Below are 17759 nucleotides of genomic sequence, written 5' to 3' on the forward strand. Positions count from 1 at the left end.
ATGCAGAACAATTCTCGGCAGTGAGAGAGAGGAAGTCCATGGCTTAAGTAGCATGTCTGATTGGATTCAGCTGTGTGTGTGTGTGTGTGATCAGTGCATTCAGCTGTGTGCGTGTAATCAGTGCAATGGTTGATGGGAAATGCAGTCCAGGGTGATGTGTAACAGTCTGTGTGGTGTGAGAGTCAATGTAATGGGAGAATAACCTCTAGTGGCAATCGGCCTGAAGCCCACGGACCGGATTCGTGACAACAGGTCTGTGTTCTTTCTCTGCCTTGGCATTGGGGGTGTGATTTTATTTTGTCTCTCTTATCTAGTTTTCCCCAGCAAATAGTTTTTAATGTCAAGTCCTGAGGGAGCTGCTTAGGAATATTGCCTTTTTCCTCTACCTTCTCTCTGCTCTTCAGAGGTAGAAAGACTGAATGGCCAGAATCAACACGTCTTGTGAGAGAGCAGGGATAGACCTTTAGTTTGTTTTCTGCATGCATCTCAATTAACCTGCAAAAACATGTATGGGTGGTATATGACCAAAAAAAGGCCCTTTTTAAGGCCATTAAAATGTATTTGCATTATTTTCATTAATATAACAAAAAAAACATATGTGATTTAATTTGTAGATTATTTATTATTTATTATAAATTATGATTGCACTTGTTGGATTGCCATTTATTTAGGCTGGTTTTAATAACAATATCATTTAATTACAGTAAAAATATCTTAAAATCTAAAAAAAAAAAATCTACTGAAAATCAACACTAAGAATAAGGATTATGAGAATGGCAGAAAAAAGCAAATGTATTTAATTAAATGAATAAAATTACTTTCACATTATACTGTTTATATATTTATAAATAATAATAATAATAATAAACATGAATACATTTTTTTCAGGATTCTTTGATAAATAGAATATAAAGAATGTTACAACACTGAATGTTTCATGGCTGCTGAAAATTCAGCTTTGCATCATAGGAATTAATTATGCTTTAAACATATTAAACTAGAAAATAGTTATTTTAAATAGTAACAATATTTCACAATATTACTATACTTTACTGTATTTTGATCAAATAAATGCATCCTTGGTGAGTATAATAAACTTCTTTCACAAACACTTTTTTTGTATTATTATTGTATGATTTTGGGATGATGTATGACGTTTTTCGCACACGCTCTCTCTCTCTCTCTCTCTCTCTCTCTCTCTCTATCTATCTATCTACTCAGGGTTTCCTACAATGATATGATTACAAGACTAAATCTGACCGAACAAGGAACCAGGCAGTGTCTCAGCCCTCTGGCTCTTTCTGAACAAGCCAAGTTTGGAAGGCTGTATTTTTTTTTTTCTGTGCCCCAATTTTTGCTTCTCATTCCATAAGCTTCGATGAACTGCTGAACAAAAATCTGCTAGTTATTAATCTTTGCTAGTTGCACTGTCCATAAAATCAAATTAGAAAAAAAGTCATTATATGGCAAACCATCATACATTTCCCACACATCAATGTGGTCTTCAGTTAGACTTTTTAATTAAGCGTGGGATTATACATAATGATACTGTTATAAAAAAAGAACACTTTCTCATTTCCTGCTCTGTATGCAGCACTAAAAGTTGATGAAAGAATTAGAATAGGCTATCATGGTCATGTGCATTCTGGTTTAGCTTTAACATACATTTATTCTGCAGGCTGTAGCTGTATGATGCCAGTGGTACATTTAGTCAGTCAAAAAATAGTTTCTCACACTATCTCACACTCATAAACACACACACACACTCTAACTCCCTGCAGCAGGGCTGGTGAAGATGGCTTTTTACAGCAAACCTCTGCTTGCGTATCAATAATAAAGAAGGACTCATAGAGCACTAGTGCTTTTCAAAATGCAGAGAGTAAGGAAATGGAGCCATGAGGGGACGTGAGAGAACAAAACATCAAGACCTAAAATAGAACTCCCTGTCTCCCCTGGGGAGGATGTGGCACTGAGTGAAGCACAAGAGAAGAAGTAGGAGGGGTCAGGAAGAAAGAGGGTTGGGAAGGCATCCCTGTCAAGTTTTGAAAACTGTTCTGTACATAACTGCTTTTCCAAGCCAATGCTGTTTATTTCTACAGGCTGATACTAGTACCGTGGCAGCTTGTTTTGCATCCTCAGTCACACTAGCATGAATCCAAGAGCACACTGAAAATGTGGGATTCAAAATGCGATTTAAACCTCGAAATAAAGTTCTACACTCAACCCTCGACATTGCGAGTAAATCACTCGCATATGTGACTAAATCTTCACTCTGGGCGACTAAATGATGTCTAATATTAGCCAATTACTAATAAATTCTCAGATTTTACTCGCCAGTGTGTGAGTTGGAGGCTAAGTATAAGTTTAGCTCAGATATATTTTCACTTGCCGAACACTCTCTGACTGAGCACATCAGGGTTTCACTCTCCGCCAAGCGATCTGTGCTGTTTTTCAGTTCATCTGAATAGATGTGCAACGCACCTGTATTTAACGTAATGTAAACTCTAGTGTGAAGGCGCACGACTCGCCGTCGCTTTGTTTCACACACACGCAGCGAGAGAGGGAGAGAGAGAATTGACGCGCTACCTATGCGCGCTACATGTAAACGATATTATTTGTTGTATTTTGCTGTCAAAATAACAGAGTTCCTTTGGAATTCTTCAGCTTTTAAGAACTACCGCTTTCTCCGGTAGTGGGCGGAACTAATGCGCAAACGGCAATCTCATTGGCTGGCACTCACCTATTATTGTCCCTGGTTTGATTTCAGCAAATCAGTTCGAGTGAACGCACACAACCTGATTAATATTCATGAATCCAGTAGCTCATTAATCCTTGGTGCATTTTATATTGTTCTTATTAGTAGAATTCGTATCATTATTATCTTATCAGTATTATTGTTCGTTTTTCCCCAATTTTAATTTTTTTTACCGAAACACTGACTGACCAAAAAAGCACCACCACCAGACTGAAGTTCAGTTAAAATGACTAATATGCATTCATACATGGTAATCAAGTTTGAATTCTAATTACTAAAGTTCTATCATTAAATAATATCGATTATCATATTATAATGCTTGACTGACTGATGTTAAGAGTGTACTTTCAGATATTTATAAAACTGTGCCATTTTACAAACACACACACACACACACACACACACATATATTTATAGATATATATATTTATCAGTCTGGCGAGTAAACTAAAAATGTCCTAGCCAATGGCGATTCAATTGCCAAGGTGTTCGTAGAGGGCTGACACTTATAGAAAAAAACACACAAAATATTTAATATTCTGCACTTAAAGTGTAACAACACAGTAAAGTGAACTCTGAGCCAAAGAGCATCTGATCACACTGCAAAAATTGATCTTCTATCTTAGTTTTTTAGTATTGTTTCCATTACAAATATGTAGCAATTACTCCAATTTGCATTTACTCTATTTAAGTTTTGAAGAAGAAAATTGTCTGTCAATGGGGTAAGAAATATAATCTTGTTTTTTCTTACCCCACTAACAGATTTTTTTTCTTGTTTTAAGTATAAACTCACACATACATTTTTCAGAAAACATTTGTAATAGAAATGACAAACATACAGAGTAAGAAGTGCATTCTTAAATCACGCTTTATAACATGTTCATCAGGTTTTACATAACACTTGTAGCAATTAATCTCGTCATCCAAATTGTTATGCTGAAAGTATGGTTGTTTTCTTGCTTGTTAGCTGCAAATGTTCGAAAAGAGAAATGTGATCATTAGCTTATGAGAACAAAGGGGAAGAAATAGTAATAGTAAAAACAGATGTTCAGTTGATTATCAGTAGACACCAACTTTGAATTACCACAAGTGCATGAGTGAGGAGAACACCAAATGTAAGTTAACATAACACTAGACAAACAATTCCAGGTATTTCAAATTCCAGGTATTGTGGTGTCCATATCAGAAATGTGTAATTAAAAAATGAGATATATATTTTTTTAGATATGGAATACACACCTGTTTATCAAAAATATATGCATCTATTTGAAACGCAGACTAATATACATGGATATAACACAACTAATAAGAATGTGCAGAACATGGAAGCATGACAATATCAGACAATTCTCTGCTTCTGTGAAAGTGTTGAAATGCATTCTTGGATTAAGTCAGAGAAATGCACTTCTGTTTATGTGGCTGTGGTAAATCCAGCGTTGAGATTCTTTACATGCTGCCTGACATTCCACTGATAAACTTAAAAAACAGGCAAACAGAATGGAAATAATGTAATGTTATATACACATGGGTAAAGAATTTTACAATTAATTTTATATGTATATATATATATGTATATGATTATAAATATTTGTACATCCTGTAACAGTAAATGTAAACCACTATGATATTACATATAAGCATACTGTATAAGGCGTTCTGTCTGGCAAATCTCATGGAGAATATTATGTTGTTTTCATGAAGAATCAAATATTTTGTACACAAAGTACATCTACAGTAACCAATGTTCTGTGCTAGATTTTAATCTTTGTACTAGAAACTTGGGAGTTTGGTGAGAAGTGCCGCATTGGACCGCATTGGAAGTATTAATAGACTTTCACAGCGATGTTTAAGGCCTTGGCCACTTCTGCAAACAGCTAGAAGGTTGGTTTTCTTTACCGTGGTGCACAGCGATTTTTAAGACTAAAGGCATGAATCCCACACTTGCCTTGGGTGAGACGCCTACTAATGAGCAACTGTCTGTCTTGATAACCATTAAACACCTCTGTGCTTAGCCCATGAATTGCAAAAGCCAAGAATGTGCCAGCTGTAATGTGAAAGAACTGGCTCCAAGACAAGATAAAAGATGGAGGGAGAGAGTCTGAGAGATATAGCTTGGACATCCAGAGGCTCTACGGCAACTGTTTTCTCTCCAGGGGCAATGATTGTTTCAATGCAATGGTACATCAGGCAAAACAGCAGAATTAGCCTGAATTACAATTCTCAAGGAAAATAATCACACCTAGTGTCCTGAGTTATGACTCTGTCGCTCTTTGCTTTGCCTCATTTCTCTGCATAGCAATGAGAGGCCGGAGAGTAATTCTGCAAGCCCCCTCGCAGCCAAAGTCTACTTTTCCAGACACTTAACAGCCCGGCAAGATAAATGGACAGTGCCTCTCAGCAAGCTGACTGTTCCAAGACATTTCAAACCTGGGAAAAAAGAAAAGTTTTAAATGATCTTAAATGAGGCTGGAAGGCCTTTAGTATGGTTCCTTCTACTTTTATGACACACACATTCAGTGCTTTCAAATGATGGAATCTTAAACGTTCTCTGAAATGTTGTTTGCTAATAAAAAGTTCAAGCATAGTAAAGTAGTAGTAGTTTGCTGGTACTTTACTTTCATTTGCCCTTTTAAATTTTGGAGAGCAATTTGCTGTTCTGAAGAATATCAGAAGTACAAGCAAGATGTACGACAAAGGTCTCCACAATAAAGACGTTTCAGCGCCGTCACATTCAGTCCAAGAGCCGCAGGTGACGAAATTACTGGGATTGAGTAAAGCTGAGATGCACAGTGTCTGATCCCTGCATGGCTTGACCGTTCTTAATCATGAAGCTTGTTACTAAGATGGCAGGGAAAGGTCATGTGACTCATAACAGTCATTGCAGGGGGTGAGGAGGTACAACGGGGCAAAAAAACCTGCACAACCCTGCAGAGCAACATAAGGAAGGTGGCTCTGCATTTTACCAGCGTCTGGGAGTGCGGAACAATAAGAGTCATCAAAGGACCACCGTTGAGAAAAGCACTCTCCAAAATGTCAACGTCATCACAGAAGAAAGACCAAATGTCTTTCCCCGACAAGCCGTTCACCCCGGCGGGGGAAAAAAGAGCCTTTTCTTGTTACAATGTATTGTTGAGAGAGAATCAACCTATTGAGAGTTTCAAAAGCAAAAAGTGCCCGTAAGTATACGTTTGCTTTGATTCTAACTTCATTTTCTGGAACTCTGATTGATGGCTCCCCACGCCCTCATCCATTGCTCCGTCAGTCGTTAACAATGACTTTCAAATGCACCACTTTGCCAAATCCACTCTCCTCGCCTTTTCACTTCCTTCTAAAAAAACAAGACGACTGCTGAGGAGTAGTCAAGGACATGTGACAAAAACAAACCTTTTCTGAGATGACCACTTTGACAGTTGAGTTTGCTGACAGACATGTTTTGGAAACAGCTGAAATATCCCTTGATTAAATCATTTCAATCAAAGCTACAAATGAGGAAAATAACCACATGACTCGATATAGGCAGATCCTGACGTGGTGGAAGAGTATTTGCTATCTGTACATCTAAAAGATTATAGTCTGGTCTAACTTTTCTCATAAATCACAGTGTTCTCGAGGGCAGGAGGAAAATTTACCAATAAACTCTGATCTTGCTATACTAGATCTGTCACTAAACTACAGTGCCCTGAAGAATAGAAATATCCACAGTATATAAAAAAGTAACGTTTCTGACTATACAGGGTATTTTGCATATAGTCTTGAACCTGTGGTTTTTAGGTAATGTAGTGCTATGATTCTGGAAATCTTCCATTAGACACTCTATAACAGAACACTGTCTATGCTGGAGGTTCTCAAAAAGTCTGAGGCCAAGTATCAATTTTGATCAAATCAGAACATCCAAGTACTAAATAGACCATCTATTTTCCCTTTAGCTCTGCTGAACTTGAAACAAGCTTAAACTATAAAGGACTTAAAACCAATTATGCCTTTCTAATGATATTATCTGTGATGATATTTTGAAGTAAACAACACTGGATGCCACTGACTTTGACTGTATGGACATAAAAAAAATAAAATTCAAAACACATTTTGTGTTCAGCAGATAAAAAAAAAAGTCATACAGGTTTGGGACGACACAGCAGTGAGTAAATGATTACAGAATCTCCATTTTTGGATGAACTATAAATGCATTTAATTTGCATCTCGACATGATATCAAGTCACTTGAAGTCTTGCACCATTTGCAGCCGGTCAGTTTTTCTCTTAACTTGCTTGAGACAGCATGTCTTCCTGCAGTATTAATGGCCATGCACTCTCTCAGACTTGCAGTATCATTCATCAATGTGATCCCATGATCATCTGCACATCAAATTACAAAATGTTAAGGGCGACATAAAGAAGGGTAATGGGCCGGAAATGAGCCAATTACAATAATTACACCACTGTAATTGACCCCAAACCTTGTCTGTCCACATTTGCAAACGTTAAATAGGTAGAGGAAGAAGATACAGAGGCATGAATTATTAAACCACGTAGACAAATCTTATTTCAAGACTTATTCTCTGTCCTTGTCTAAATGCTCCCAGCTGAATGGACACTTATTGGCCTTTCTAATTGTCAAGGAAGGAGAAACAAATGAATTAAGACCAATAGAGTTTGCCTCACATAGAGTGTGAGTGAGAAATGTATTGGTTGAGGGTAAAATTGAGCTTGCTGTGTATGCAAACAGACATAGCCTTTGATATTAGTCAGTGTTAATCACCAGAAAAATCACTGCACCTCAAATATGACACTGAATATGGTAGTTCTTAGCCAATGTGTCATCTACCACCAGTCTCTTTAGCATGCTGCTAGTGTTTGATAATTCATCGTGTGACTCTTTAAGCTCGGCTATTGAGAAATGTCAGGCCTGAGTGCTCATCAGTAAGTCATATTGCTCAAATGATGGGGAGAAAAAGTGTGAAAAAAGAAAGAAATCACAGTGCGTGGTGCCCAAGGCTTTTCGATTTCATTTAAAGCTGTTAAAGTACTATGTCTCAAAAAAGGTATGATGAATGTCCATTACCCTTTCATTATGTATGAGGCCACGAACTGCTTTCGCGCCCTCTGTAGTGCTACAAGAAGGTCATGAATATTTGAAAAGCCTGGGGAATGGAAGAGCATGCTGGTATCTTCCCCCCATATAACTCTTATGGCAGAGTCGTGAAGAGTGTTTCTCTGACCTAGTCCTTGACAATTTACCATTATTATTTGTCCTGAATGCCATCTGAGGTAAGGAAAAAACGCAGTTCCCGTTACAGAGAAAGCAATACAGGAGGCCACCCTGAATTCAGTACCATAGTCTGAACATAGCCCCAACAAACCAGTGTATAACCTTTCACTCAAGATTGACTTCCCAAAAAATGTGTCTGCTCCTCACACAAATCTATTGTATGGCTTTAAATGCCACACAATACTGTGCACAACTGCTGAGTTTCACTGACAGTTTTAAAGCACAACATGCTCATTTTGTTGTTTCTATATCTCTTTGAGACAGGTCCACAAATCCAGATCTTCACGGACCCATTGTGACTGTGCATGGTGCATTATAGCTTTACAATCCCAAATACTATCAAATTTAATTAGTTTAGCATTTTAGAAAATCAGCTTAAATATTCTCCTAAATAACTCTTTCATGTTTCACTCCCAATTATTGTAATCAACAGTAAACAATGATATGACAGGCTATTCATATACAGTATATCTGTAATTTGTATTGCATATGGAATGGATTAATCAAATTTGTAAATTGATGCAAGAAAGTTTTTCCTTAAAGTGAACACAAAAAGTTTTAGACAGCATGCAAACTAAAAATGAAAATAAATTTGAAATTAAAATTGTGATTAATTGATCTGTCTAAGAGTAAATGTCATGTGAACAAAATGTAATTTAAAAAGTATCTGTAAAAACTGTCCAAAATGTATTACACTGAAAAGAAATCCTGTGGAAAATGTTCACTCTAAAATTTCTAGTCAATTTCACAATTAATAACAAAGTGACAAGTAACACATTCAATTAAACATGATTTTTTTTTTAAATAGAAAGACAGATTTTTCCAATAATAAAGACGTTCTCCAATAATATTTATTTTATTAGCTTTGAAAAGTCATTTATTTTGTTTGTTTATTTTGGTGGGATTCAGATTCCATCAGCAATCCGCCCGTGCCCGGGCAAAGTCAGAGGTGGAGGGGAAGCACATGAATGTCACACTTTAAAAGCATTCTGAATGAATCTTTCTGAACACAGGTTCTACCGCCTTATTAGCCTATTTTACGCTCCTGCGAACAAGGCAAACGGAGCGAAAGAGATATGCAAATATGAATCTAATTGGCCTGTCAGGACCACGGTCCCCCAGTCAAACGAGTGACAGTGAAGGGGAGAGCACAAGCAGATTGGATTCAGCTGCCACCCTTACACATTTCATTAAGTCATTCTACATGCATTATGCCTGGGGTCAATGCACTATCCTTGAACAGGTCTTTCAGCATTCACTACCGCAGAGTTTCTCTCTTTTTAAAGCACCACATGCACTATTTTTTTTATGTTTCTATATCTCTTTGAGACAGATGCACAAATCAAGATCCCCCAAAGAGCTTCCATTGCGACTGGGCTCGGTGCCTGTTAATTGTGATCAATGGCACTTTTGAACAACAAATAGGCCGGATGTGCTTATGATGATTTCAATGTACAGCTTTATCACAGCGGAAGCACAAATCATCATCAATTTGCACACTCTAGAGAGAATATTCTGTATTTAGCTGTATGACACTCCAGAGATTGCACAAAGGATGGAGACAGAGTATTGTCTTTAAACGAGAATCTGTAACATGGGGCTTGGTTAATGTGCTAGAAACAAGCGGGCGTCACTGGACATAGATGTTCCATAAGACTTAATGATGCATCTAGAAAAAAAAAAACACACCTTCATTAGTGGACTATCATTCCCTGCACAAAGGGGCCATGCAACAATGAAAGGGGGAAAAATCGATGGTGATGATTTAGCAAGCTAAAGACAAAAAGACAGAAAGAATAATAATCGCTCTAGGAATGAGAATCAAGCAGACAAGGAGACTATTTGAGGAGAGAGCGAGAGAACAGTTGAACAGTAAATCAGAGGGTAAACTCCTAAGAGCATTGCTGAGCCATGATAACACTGTAGCTTAGCACTGAAGTCAGAGACGAATAGTTGGTAATAAGTAAAACCCCTCTCCATAAAGTGTCCACTGTGGCTTCACCTTTGTGATGTGCTAAATTTAAAGTGAACATATGCATCTGCTTTGGCCAATTAAATTAACAATCACTGACATTGAAAGTGATCAAATATGTACTGAATTGCTGGTAAAGATCTTTTTTTTTAAATCACATACACACAGAGTTAACACTCACCAGCTGTAAATTGGCTTAGACCAGGTGTAAAGTGGCCCATTGTTCAACTTCATAGATAGATAGCTAGACAGACAGACAGACAGACATTTTCTTCTTGATAAATGGCTGCAGAACAACAAAACAACCCATGTCTCACATCAAAGAGAATATATTTAATATATATATAGGAAATAGTGGCATTAATTTAATCTAAAAATAAAACAATTCAATGGAAATTATCGCAGCTATGAATAAAAAGACTTCAATCCAATAGCAGCATTGTTGTTAACTGGAATGTGGTACATTATCAACCTCTTAACCCACCGTCTCAATAAAAAACAATATCAAACTGCCCTCGAGCTGCTAGTTTTTGTTCCTATTCCAGCCCACACTGGCAATAAACATAACAAAACCAACTGGACTGCTTTCTGCCTGTAAATTTCCAAAAATTGGCTGTTCTTTTCAAGAGAAGGATCAATGAGAATGATAATGAACATTATTTGAGTAAGGAGACACTTTTGATCCAGAAGAAAGTCAGTTCACAAAGAACTGCAGAAGTTATTCAACAATCAATACGGCATTTATAATGTGGCCTCATCAGCATTCAGGTAATGAAACACTTGTGGCGGTGAAAATGGCAGAATTATCCACATAAGCCCACACCAAACGTCCTGGTTGAATTGTGGCACTTAAGGCTTTGAGGATTCTTACTGACAAAGGTTAAGCAGTATTCCTCTGCATGTACAATTAATTTTCTTTTGACTTTTCTCACAGTGCCAACTCTCCATTTGTGCATCACATCAACGCACCATGGATTCCATTTCAAGGCTGAATGCCTTTGCAGTTATTTGCTTTGCACTCGTATGTTCAATGTCTACAAACTTGGAAGTCAAACGTTGAGTCAGGGCTGAATTTAACGAGGCATCTAAACTTCACCCAGAGATATTGGCAAGAAACTGTGGCATGTCATGTCATGCCGCCGCGGGCGGACAGACTGCTACAGTGTGATTAGCCTCTGCTGTGATCAGCTCCCAGCTCTATAATCACACATAGAAAAGAGAACAAGATTGGCAGGATGTTGTGGAATTAAAGCAGAATCTTGGAATCCTGAAAACTAAATTAAACTTTATTGGTTTAATTATTTAAACCTAGCATTAAACGTATTTACGTCAACAATTGGTTTATTATTAAAAATGGCATTTTAACTGATTTTAAATCATTAAAACTAACTCAAACTATTCATTTGTAACTGAAACCTTTGTAAATATAGAAATACTCAAATAAATACAAGGTTTCTGCAGGTTTTATGAAGGTCCATTTAATAATAATAAGACATTTTGAAGACCAAGTAAACACATCAATATGTTCTCTAAATGTAAATGTCTATAGGGAGTTGTATTAGCAACTTACAACAGATCTACATTATTTTTTAAATTAATTTTTCAAAAAAAAAAAATGGAAATAGCTTTTACTGTAACTTTTGATCACACTGTTAAAAAAAAAAAAGTTTGTTTAGTGCAAATAAAGTTATGATTAAAACAAGAAAAAAATGTATACCAGCAAGCTCAGAAACTTCAACTTAATTCAAAGGGAAAACACATTTGCATACCTCACTGAGAGATATTTGCTCTTGTTTTAAGCATAAACTCACTCAATTTTGTTAAATTATTCAGAAAACAAGACTTAAACTATCATCATTTTGTTTTTCTAGTAAATGCATCTTAATTTCTGTTAGATACACTCTTAAAAATAAAGGTGCTTCAAAAGGTTCTTCAAGCGATGCCATAGAAGAACCATTTTTGGTTCCACAAAGAACCATTCAGTCAAAGATTCTTTAAAGAACCATCTCTTTCTTACCTTTTTATAATCTAACAGCTAAAACAGTGATCTGATCATAACATTTGATTGCCTGAGTCACACACACATGTCAATCTGTTGCCACAGAAATAAACCCTCCAAAGAAAAACACAATTTCACAAACACAATCTAGAGATGACGGAAAACAGAAAAAAGTACATAGGAAAAAATATACACAATTTTGCCCTTTATTCTCCATCCACAGGAGATGAAAGGCAGCTTGCTGAATGAATCCAACCACAGAGCACTGTGATTGAAGATTTGTAACAATGGCATCAGCTCGGCGGGTGTAGCAGATTACCTGCATCAACCAACCCTTTGATTTTTATTATGAGTGCTTTGAACTCTGAACCTTTCTAGGAACTACAGAGCCTTCCAATCTCATTAGATCTGCCACGTAAAACCTTTTATATATGCATCTTTTACTTGTTCATTATAAGCTTGTTCCCCCACCCCCATTACTGATGTTTTGAGGTTATGACTTTCTAATCGGCTTAGCTTGAGCGCTGACAGTCATATACAGTATGTGCTTTATGATTCCCACACAAAATCACAGTGCAATCTGGATCACGCTTCCAAAAGACAACTTTTAATTTCTGCAGTACTTTTATGGTTGAATTTTACACTTCAATGTCATGTCCCCACACTGAAAAAAATGATTTGTTGTCTGAACAACCATTACTTACAAAAGTAAATCGATTAAACACAAAAAACGTAGTATTCATAACTTTTCAATGTCTACTTAACATATATAGTGCGTGTAACGCAAAAATAAATGCTACAAGGTTAACTTAAGTGTATGCATAAATAAAATTAAAAAACATAAGTCATGTCAACTACTATTACAATTACGTTAAAATTAAGTAAATCTAGCATAACATTTTAAGTAGCCTATGAGCCACGTGATATGCAAATACTCTTTCCAGCCAAGGTGCCATTTTGTGAAGCACATGTGAATACGGTGAGAAGGGGTAAGCTTAATTTTTGTAAACGAAGTATAATATTAGATTTTGGCGTTTTACCATCAATGAACACTTGTTTTTTGTGTTAGTGGGAGAAGATATTTTCTGAAACGCAACGTGATGTAGACGCTGAAAAGAGGTAAGCTTTACTTTGTCTTTTTAACTTACTCGTTTATTGCGTTTGTGGTCAAAAAAGGAACTTTTAAACTGAATTTCTGAATCGCTAAGAATAATGCTTCAATAATTAGAAACGTGTTATGAATACTTATGAAATATGCTACTGAGGGGAAAAAAAAAAGTTAGGTCACAATATTCTCATATTCTCTATAAGGGGCGGCCCAGGCCTGGGCGCGGGTTACTTTTGAGGTTTGGTTCATATTATATTCTAAAATACATCGGCTGCATGTCTATATGTATGCACGATCATCAAGTAATGGCGATCTCGATTCAGACACACACGCAAAATTATTCCTAAATGACAACGATTCCTCTGTCTACTAAACCTTTGAAATTATGATCACAACAGTAAATTTAAACCTGCGTTCCCTCTGCCGCTGATCCGGAGAGAGCGCCATAAACTGATAAGGTAAATTAGACACAAAATGTGCAGAGCGGGCATGTGGATCTCCAGTTTTAAAGTGTTTGATTTTAACATTTTGTGTTGTTTCTGTTATATTTCATTTTAAATATGTGAGGCAATATTGAAAGTGCCAGATTTGACTTCCAAAAGTAATGTATAAAAAAATTGAAATGCCAGCATTATCAATTATTTTATGCCGTTTAATACAGTTGTTTTTCTCTCTATCCACCTTTCCATTCATCCAGCTGTGCAACAAGTGATGGTGCAAGAACGGAATAATTGGAGGTAACAATTCATATCTAATTTTTTTTGTTTATTTCACACTTTACTAATAATTGCTTACAGGTGTGGAACGACATGATGGTGAGTAATTAATGACAGAATTTTCATACTTGGGTGAACTAAACTTTTAAAATGATGCTCCACCTAAAAATGAAAATTCTGTTATTGTTTACTCATCCTTGTGCCATCCCTGATACATATATAATATAAATTTTCTTCACTTTAAAAATCAACGCAAAGTGAATGTGACTGTAATCCATACGTCCCTGTATGAATCTCTTCTGAGTGGAAAGTTAGGTGTGTTTGTAAAAAAAAAATACTATTATTTCAAACTATAATCATTGCTTTCGGCCAACTGTCATCCATTCATTCATGGGTTCATGCTTAATGTAAATGTAAACACATTGTGAAGTGTGATGTGTGTTGTGAAACTAAAGGAAGAGGTGGCAGTCCTAAGTGCTTCTACATCACCTCTCACGTGAGCTTCAGAAGACAATTGACACGCTTCACAACATCCTGATAAATCACTTAATATAAAATCATGAACTAATGTATGACAGTCAGCCCAAAATATAGTTTTTTTTAGTTTAACAAAATTGAAAATACCTTTTTTTTTTTCTTTAAATAGGCCTATTGTTTTCCTTCAGAAGACATTGATTCATTAACTGCGGTCACATGGCTTATCATGTTTGTGTTCCATGGGTTTTAAGGTCCCATTCACTAGCATTATATGAAGACAAAGAGATTTTTCCCCCCCCTAAAAATCTGTTTATCTAACGAAAGTCATTCATCAGGCACAGTGTGAGGGTGAGTAAATGATGAAAACATTTTGGGTGGAATATGTCTATCTTACAAATGCTAAATTAGGTTCTGATCAGGTGACTGACTTGGCCATTCTCCAATTAGCTTTAAAAAAAAACTCTTGTCGCTTTAGCAACAGATCATTGTTGTAGTGTATAGCAGCAGAACCTGAGCAGATTTTTCTGTTCTCTTTCAAAATTGCTTCCAACTTCATTTGCCATCAGCAGTTTCACCATCATTAAAGAGGAGTTGGTCAAATAATGCCTTCATTCCCAAACTCTATGGAGTCACTGTGTAGTTGTGATTTTGAGTGTATGTACCATAACAAGCTACATTTTGTTTTACTTTTCAGACCAGCCCTGTGGAACAACATAGAGAAGTTGTAATTTGATGCTTAATTGTCTACCTTTCGGAAAATCCAGAGAATCTCATCAAGCATTATCAGGTGAGCATCTGAAATCGATCAACGACCAAGTTACGCTCCTAACCTAAATAAACAATTGATATAATAGCAGTTAATTAAATTAAACCAAAATAGACAAATAAAATGAATGGCTGTAAGACACTTATTTTAAAATATAAATTTCTAAATATTGTCTCATTTTGTGTTATTTCATAGCAATGTATTTTTTGCACTGAGAAACAATCTGAAAAATACCAAGTGGTGTTAAATAAAGACACATTTGCTATGTGTGTGTGTTTTTTTTAAGGATATTCATGGGGAACAAGGAGGAACTGGAACAGCTCACACTGAAGATCATTACAAAAGGTGGCTCAACAGATGATCCATTACAGACTGGGATAGTACTGGAAGGCATACAGGTGATGGCGGGATTGGCAGGTGTTGCTAATTCTTGTGTTTTTCTGCTTGGCCTAATTCATGCAATTAATCTGAGTTACCCCAAAGAGCTCAGGTACTCATTTGAATTTTTTCAGAAGATTCTACTGGAACTAGACAGTGGCAAACTTTTTAACTCAATTTTTCAAGGGTGAAAAATCAAGGAAGTGACATGTTGGAAGTGAACTTCCATTTGTCGATTTGTCACATTTTGGTGTACATTCATGATGTGTGGTTTCAGCCTGTCAAAAAATAAACTGAAATGCTTTATTTTGTGTGATTTGCATGTTTAATTTATTTAAGATATTGACTGTACTGGAGCAGTGCAGTAAGCAGACCAATAGCTGAAGATCTAAAATAAGTTAAAATGTTAAGTTGGTTTAGCTCAATTAAATTTTTTTTATTCAAATGTTAAGTAAACACAACTTGCAATTACTTAGTAGATTCTATGATGTTACATTTTTTTTAAAAGTAAAGAATGTTGGTTTAACTCCAATTATATTTTTTATATAAATGAGCTTAAATGTTAAGTTAACACAACTTAAAATTACTTAGATTATGTTGCATGTTTTAAGTAAAGAATGTTAAGTGAACTCAAATATTTAAGTTCATATAACAAAGATTATCTTGTTTATTTTAAGTAAAATTGTTCCAAGTTGGGTTTACTTAAAAAGTGTGATGCAAAAATGGTGCATACATATTTTAAGTAAATCCAACACATCATTTTTACCAGTGCAATAAGTTTGAAGAGCTCATGACGAACAATATATGTAAATGGACACCAAAAGATACTTATTTAGTAAATCACTCGTTTTCAAAGACTGATTGAAGCTAATAGCGTAGATGTCTTTTTAGAATGTATACGAGAACGTAAAAATGTGCAGAGGATTAATACAAAAAGTCCGGCTCATACGGTGCGATTTTGGCCACGGTTTGGTCGGAGACAAATTTTGAAAATCCTAAAAGATTCCTATAATCGACAGTCAATTATTGACTGTTGCGATCAAACTTGACCTCCGACGAACTTCTGGCAGCGTCAGAAAATTTGGTGCACAGTCAACATCTCCTACGATGAATGTCAAACTGTCTTCGTTTTTCAAGACAAGCCATGATCAGAATTAATGCTAGAGATTTCTTCTAACCACATGAACTCCGGCGCTCTCGTCCTCTGCTCACGGAATTCATATGATCCGTTGCCTTTGCTATGATAAACAATGTGTGTAGTGCTGCTTACACTATTCTGCGCCAATATTGCAGCCATTCATATACTTTTAATGATAGCCAACATTACAGCCCCATGTGCAATGCAGTTAGCAGTCACTGAATGTGTATGGGTTGATAAGGTAAAACTCCGGACAGGTTTTCTTGTGCGCACCCGTTTTTTAACACGTCTTGACTGTCGTACAGTCTGACATTAATGACAACCGAGATCACACAGTGTGACATGATCATCATGTTCGTACAGTCTGACAAGTACAAACCTAAAGGACTTTTTAAAAATTGCACAGTGTGAGCCCGGCTTTAAAGGTTAATAAAGATTCAAGGCTAAAACTGGCCAGCTGAAGATTCTTATGAATAAGTGCTGAATATCTAGGGTATGATATATATAAAATACTAGTGGCCTAAGACTTTTGCACAGTACTGTGTGTGATATATATATACACACACACACACACACACAGTACTGTGCAAAAGTCTTAGGCCACTAGTATTTTCACCAACAAAAAAAAATGGTTAAGCAATTTATTTCTATCTTTTGCTGTAGCGCGTCAGTAGGAAATATCAAGTTACACTTACAATTGTAATAATCCAGTGAGATTTTTGTATGCACAAGGTGTCGGTGCTCCACACAGAGATCTGATCTCACCATCATCGAGTTTGTCTGGAATTACATGAAGAAAAATTAAAAAAAAACTGAGGCAGACTAAATTCAGAGGAACTGTGGCAATGTCTCCAAGATGCTTGAAGAAACCTACCAACAAAGCTACAGTACTGTGAAAAGTTTTAGACACTAAGTTTCATGCTGTAAAGTGAGGACGCTTTCAAATTATTTAATAAATAGATTTTATTCATCAATTAACATTAACTAAATCAAATCAACATTTGTTGCAACCACCCTTTTTGTTTTTTTGTTTTTTAAACAGCTTTTGTCCTAGGTATACTTGCTTGTTTTTCAGGTAGCTTTGCAGGTAGGTTTCTTGAAGTGTCTGTGACATTGCCACAGTTCTTCTGGATTTAGTCTTTGAGTTTCCCTTTCATGGGAACTTCGAACTGCGTCCTCTAGGGG

The 17759-nt window shown here is 36.2% G+C and overlaps 1 long non-coding RNA gene across 1 annotated transcript; it reads left to right on the forward strand.

Annotated features, from left to right (window-relative positions):
• Positions 1–12935: 12935 nt before the first annotated feature.
• LOC107561806 (uncharacterized) lies at positions 12936–15038 on the forward strand. The gene is made up of 4 exons (XR_001605914.1): positions 12936–12980; positions 13061–13110; positions 13797–13836; positions 14987–15038. It is a non-coding gene; the product is annotated as an uncharacterized lncRNA (long non-coding RNA).
• Positions 15039–17759: the final 2721 nt, after the last annotated feature.

The sequence above is a fragment of the Sinocyclocheilus grahami genome, unplaced genomic scaffold, assembly GCF_001515645.1.
Source record: "Sinocyclocheilus grahami isolate Dianchi unplaced genomic scaffold, SAMN03320097.WGS_v1.1 scaffold793.1, whole genome shotgun sequence".
Taxonomy (NCBI): Eukaryota; Metazoa; Chordata; class Actinopteri; order Cypriniformes; family Cyprinidae; genus Sinocyclocheilus; species Sinocyclocheilus grahami.